This window comes from Ischnura elegans, chromosome 1 (assembly GCF_921293095.1).
Source record: "Ischnura elegans chromosome 1, ioIscEleg1.1, whole genome shotgun sequence".
Classification (NCBI taxonomy): Eukaryota; Metazoa; Arthropoda; class Insecta; order Odonata; family Coenagrionidae; genus Ischnura; species Ischnura elegans.
The window spans coordinates 2,084,345-2,091,452 of NC_060246.1; positions in this window are offsets into that span (position 1 = coordinate 2,084,345).

Here is a 7,108-nt window from a genome sequence, read left to right on the forward strand (position 1 = left end):
CCTTGCTGCGGAATATAATTGAATTGCGACGTAATCTTTGGAAAATATAACGAACCATTTCTTGAAGGCAAAATTCCAAATTTTGTCCCACCGACCGTAAAATCCTTGCTTATCAACCGATTTCAATCAAATAACTATTAAAATGTGTCATTTTAACTGAAACACCATGTTATAAAAGATCATTGTTTTGCGACGTAAACATTGGAAAATATAAGGAATCATAACCAAAAGGCAAAATTTCAAATCTTGACCCTCCGACCGTTAAATCCGTATTTATCAACAGATTTCAATCAAATAACTTTTTAAATGTGTGCTTTGAACTAAAACACCATCCTATATAAGATTATTGTATTGCGACGTAAACTTTGGAAAATATAACGAAACATTTAAAAAAGGCAAAATTCCAAATTTGTACCTTACGACCGTAAATTCCTTAGTTATCAACTGATTTCAATGTAATAAATTTTATAATGTGTATTTTTGCGTAAATAACAATGCAGTAGAATAATATTGCATTGCGACGTAAACTTTGGAATATCAAACGAGTCATTTCAAAAAGGCAAAATTCCTAATTTTGACCCTCCGACTGTAAAATCCTTATTTATCAACTGATTTCAATGGAATAACTTTTGATAATGGAATGGAATAACTTTTGCGTAAAAAACCATGCCATAGAATATCATTGAATTGCGCCGTAAACTTTGGAAAATAAATCGAATCATTTCAAAAAGGCAAAATTCGAAATTTTGACCCTACAACCGTAAAATCCTTATTTATCGACCGATTTAAATGAAATAACTTGTAAAATGTGTGTTTGTACGCGAGGCATCATGCTGCGGAATATATTTGAATTGCGACGTAAACTATGGCAAATATTACGAACCATTTCAAAAAGGCAAAATTCCATATTTTGACTCTCCGACCGTAAAATCCTTATTTATCAACCGATTTAAGTCAAAAAACTTTTAAAATATGTGTTTTTACGCGAAGCGTCATGGTCTGACATATCATTGCATTGCGTCGTTAACTTTGGAAAATATTACGAACAATTTCAAAAAGGCGAAGTTCCAAATTTTGACCCTCCGACCGTAAAATCCGTATTTTTCAACCCATATCAATAAAATAACTTTAATAATGTGGATTTTTGCAAAAATAACCATGCTAAAGAATATCGTTGAATTGCGATATAAACTTTGGAAAATATAACGAATCATTTCAAAAAGGCAAAATTTAAAATTTTGACCCTACCAGCGTAAAATCCTTATTTATCAACAAATTTCAATGGAATAACTTTTATCATGTGTGTGTTTACGCGGAGCATCATTCTGCGGAATATTATAGAATAGCGACGTAAACTATTTAAATATAACGAACCATTTCAAAAAGGCAAAATTCCAAATGTTGACCCTACGATCGTAAATTCCTTATTTATCAACTGATTTCATTAGAATAACTTTAAAGTATGCGTTTTTACCTGAAGCATCATGCTGTGATGTATCATTGAATTTCGACGTAAAATTTGGAAAATATAATGAACCATTTCAAAAAGGCTAAAATTGGAAATTTTGACCCTCCGACCGTTAAATCTTTATTTATCAAATGCTTTCATTCGAATAACTTTTAAAATGTGTGTTTTTACGCGAAGCATCATGCGGCGGAATACAATTGAATTGCGATGTAAACTTTGGAGAATATAACGAATCATTTCAAAAAGGAAAAATTCCTAATTTTCACCCTACGACCGTAAAATCCTTTTTTATCAACCGATTTCAATCGAATAACTTTAGGAATATGTGCTTATAACTGAAGCACCATGCTATAGAAGATCATTGAATTGCAACGTAAACCTCGGAAAATATAACGAATCATTTCAAAAAGGCAAAATTCCAAATTTTGACCCTACGACCGTAAAAACCTTATTTATCGTCAGATTTCAATGGAATAACTTTTATAATGTGTGTTTTTACGCGAAGCATCATACTGCGGAACATCTTTGAATTGCGACGTAAACTATGGAAAATATATCGAACCATTTCAAAAAGGCAAAATTCCAAATTTTACCCCCCGACCGTAAAATCCTTATTTATCAACCAATTTTAATGAAATAACTTTAATAATGTGTATTTTTGCGTAAATAACCATGCTTTATAATATCATTGAATTTCGATGTAAAATTTGGAAAATAAAACGAATCATTTCAAAAAGGCAAAATTCCAAATTTTGACCCTACGACCGTAAAATCCTTAATTATCTACCGATTTTAATGGAATAACGTTTTTATTGTGTATTTTTGCATAAATAACCATGCTGTAGAATATCAGTGTATTACGACGTAAATTTTGGAAAAAATACCCAATCATTTCAAAAAGGCAAAATTCCAAATCTTGACCCTCCGACCGTAAAATCCGTATTTATCAACCGATTTCAATCAAATAACTTTTTAAATGTGTGCTTTTAATTAAAGAACACCATGCTATACATGATCATTGTATTGCGACGTAAACTTGGCAACGAATATAACGAATCATTTCAAAAAGGCAAAATTCCAAAAAGGAACCTTCCGAATGTAAAATCCTTATTTATCAACTGATTTTATTCTTATATCTTAAAAAATGTGTGGTTTTACGCGAAGCATCATGCTGCCAAATATAATTGAATTGCTACGTAAACTTTGGAGAATATAACGAATCATTTCAATAAGGCAAAATTCCAAATTCTGAACCTCCGACCGTAAAATCCTTATTTATCAACCGATTTCAATCGAAAAACTTTTAAAATGTGTGATTACGCGAAGCATCATCCTGCCAAATATAATTGAATTGCAACGTCATCTTTGGAAAATATAACGAATCATTTCAAAAAGGCAAAATTCCAAATATGAACCCTCCGACCGTTAAATCCTTATTTATCAACTGATTTCAATCGAATTATATTTAGAATGTGTTTTTTTACGCTAAGCATCATGCTGCGGAATATAATTGAATTGCGACGAAAACTTTGGAAAATATAACGAATCATTTCAAAAAGGCAGAATTCCAAATTTTGACCCTCCGACCGTAAATTCCTTATTTATCAACCGAAGTCTATCAAATAACCTTTTATATATGCGTTTTTACGCGAAGCACCTTGCTGCGGAATATAATTGAATTGCGACGTAATCTTTGGAAAATATAACGAACCATTTCTTGAAGGCAAAATTCCAAATTTTGTCCCACCGACCGTAAAATCCTTGCTTATCCACCGATTTCAATCAAATAACTATTAAAATGTGTCATTTTAACTGAAACACCATGTTATAAAAGATCATTGTTTTGCGACGTAAACATTGGAAAATATAAGGAATCATAACCAAAAGGCAAAATTTCAAATCTTGACCCTCCGACCGTTAAATCCGTATTTATCAACAGATTTCAATCAAATAACTTTTTAAATGTGTGCTTTGAACTAAAACACCATCCTATATAAGATTATTGTATTGCGACGTAAACTTTGGAAAATATAACGAAACATTTAAAAAAGGCAAAATTCCCAATTTGTACCTTACGACCGTAAATTCCTTAGTTATCAACTGATTTCAATGTAATAAATTTTATAATGTGTATTTATGCGTAAATAACAATGCAGTAGAATAATATTGCATTGCGACGTAAACTTTGGAATATCAAACGAGTCATTTCAAAAAGGCAAAATTCCTAATTTTGACCCTCCGACTGTAAAATCCTTATTTATCAACTGATTTCAATGGAATAACTTTTGATAATGGAATGGAATAACTTTTGCGTAAAAAACCATGCCATAGAATATCATTGAATTGCGCCGTAAACTTTGGAAAATAAATCGAATCATTTCAAAAAGGCAAAATTCGAAATTTTGACCCTACAACCGTAAAATCCTTATTTATCGACCGATTTAAATGAAATAACTTGTAAAATGTGTGTTTGTACGCGAGGCATCATGCTGCGGAATATATTTGAATTGCGACGTAAACTATGGCAAATATTACGAACCATTTCAAAAAGGCAAAATTCCATATTTTGACTCTCCGACCGTAAAATCCTTATTTATCAACCGATTTAAGTCAAAAAACTTTTAAAATATGTGTTTTTACGCGAAGCGTCATGGTCTGACATATCATTGCATTGCGTCGTTAACTTTGGAAAATATTACGAACAATTTCAAAAAGGCGAAGTTCCAAATTTTGACCCTCCGACCGTAAAATCCGTATTTTTCAACCCATATCAATAAAATAACTTTAATAATGTGGATTTTTGCAAAAATAACCATGCTAAAGAATATCGTTGAATTGCGATATAAACTTTGGAAAATATAACGAATCATTTCAAAAAGGCAAAATTTAAAATTTTGACCCTACCAGCGTAAAATCCTTATTTATCAACAAATTTCAATGGAATAACTTTTATCATGTGTGTGTTTACGCGGAGCATCATTCTGCGGAATATTATAGAATAGCGACGTAAACTATTTAAATATAACGAACCATTTCAAAAAGGCAAAATTCCAAATGTTGACCCTACGATCGTAAATTCCTTATTTATCAACTGATTTCATTAGAATAACTTTAAAGTATGCGTTTTTACCTGAAGCATCATGCTGTGATGTATCATTGAATTTCGACGTAAAATTTGGAAAATATAATGAACCATTTCAAAAAGGCTAAAATTGGAAATTTTGACCCTCCGACCGTTAAATCTTTATTTATCAAATGCTTTCATTCGAATAACTTTTAAAATGTGTGTTTTTACGCGAAGCATCATGCGGCGGAATACAATTGAATTGCGATGTAAACTTTGGAGAATATAACGAATCATTTCAAAAAGGAAAAATTCCTAATTTTCACCCTACGACCGTAAAATCCTTTTTTATCAACCGATTTCAATCGAATAACTTTAGGAATATGTGCTTATAACTGAAGCACCATGCTATAGAAGATCATTGAATTGCAACGTAAACCTCGGAAAATATAACGAATCATTTCAAAAAGGCAAAATTCCAAATTTTGACCCTACGACCGTAAAAACCTTATTTATCGTCAGATTTCAATGGAATAACTTTTATAACGTGTGTTTTTACGCGAAGCATCATACTGCGGAACATCTTTGAATTGCGACGTAAACTATGGGAAATATAACTGACCATTTCATAAGGCAAAATTCCATATTTTGACCCTCCGACCGTAAAATCCGTAAAAATATATTCCGACCGTAAAAATATATTTATCAATTGATTTCATTCAAACAGCTTTCTAAATGTGTAGTTTTACGCGAAGCATCATGCTGCGGAATATAATTGAATTGCGACGTAAACTTTGGAGAATATAACGAATCATTTAAAAAAAAGGCAAAATTCTAAATTTTGATCCTCCGACCGTAAAATCTTTCATTATCGACCGATGTCAGTAGACTTGTCATGTCAACTAGACATGTCAACTTTTAGAAATAGTGGTTTTAACTGAAGCACCATGCTTTTGAATAATCATTGAATTGCGACGTAAACTTTGGAAAAATATAACGAATAATTTCAAAAACGCAAAATTCAATATTTTGACCCTCCGACCGTTAAATCCCTATTTTTCAACCGATTTCAATATATTAACTTTTATAATTTGTATGTTTGCGTAAATAACCATGCTGTAGCATATCATTGAATTGCGACGTAAATTTTGGAAAATAAAACGAACCACATCAAAAAGGCAAAATTCCAAATTTTTACCATCCGACCTTTAATTCCTTATTTACGAACCGATTTTAGTACATTAACTTTTAAGATATGTGTTTTTACGCGAAGCAACATGCTGTGTTATATCATTGAATTGCGACGTAATTTTTGGAAAATATTACGAATCATTTTAAAAAGTCTAAATTCCAAATTTTGACCCTCCGACCGTAAAATCGTTATTTATCAATTGATTTTAATGGAACAACTTTTATAAAATTTAATTTTGCGTAAATAACCAGTTTTTATAATATCATCAAATTGCGACGTAAACTTTGGAAAATATAACGAATCATTTCAAAATGGCAAAATTCCGAATTTTACCTTCCGACCGTAAAATCCTTATTTATCAGCCGATTTCAATCAAATAACTTTTAAAATGTGTGTTCTTACGCGAAGCACTATGTTGCGGATTATAATTGAATTGAAACATAATCTTAGGAGAATATATTGAATCATTTCAAAAAGGCTTAATTCCAAATTTTGACCCTACGACCTCAAAATCTTTATTAATCAACCGATTTCAATCGAATAATTTTTAAAATGTGTGTTTCTACGTGAAACATCATGCTGTATACTATGATTGAATTGCAACGTCAACTTTGGAAAATATATAGGATCATTTTAAAAAGGTAAAATTCCAACTTTGGACCCTCCGACCTCAAAATCCTTGTTTATCATCCGAATTCAATCGAATAACATGAAGAATGTGTTTTTTTACAAGCGGTAAGTCTCCACTTGAAACGAGAAAATTAAAGAAGTTGGTCCGATATTCTTGTTACAAAGGCGAATTCATTTTTAAAAACGAAAGTCTTAAAAAAGTGAGTATTATGTGGTTTAATCTTACTTTCTTATCTTTAATAAGTCACTACTCGAAATGAAAAAATTAAAAAGTAAGTTTGATATTAATATTCTTGTTACACGAAATGAAAACATTAAAATAAGTGAGTTTGATATTTACCCATTAATGCCCAGACGTAACCTTAGATACGTCACAATTTAAAAATTACTAAATACTCTGTGGTTTGTTGTTAATGATATTTCTTTACGTTATATGACAGAATAAAGTCTTCAAATGGTATACAAGTGATATAGATTATTTTAGCCAATATTAGCTATTGTTATGCTTACTTACACATGACTGGTCATGAACTACTCAGAAATTGCTATGCTCTGGTTATGTGAAAATTAAATTTTCACATAAACCATTGAGTTATCTGAATCCAGTTTTGACCTGTTTTATTTTAAATGTATAAGGAATATTATCTTTTTAAAGAGATTCATTTTTCTGTCAAGCTCATAACAAAACTAATCAATAAAGTTTTGACGTATCTAAAGATACGTCTGGGCACTTGTGGCACCAAAAAGTCATGTT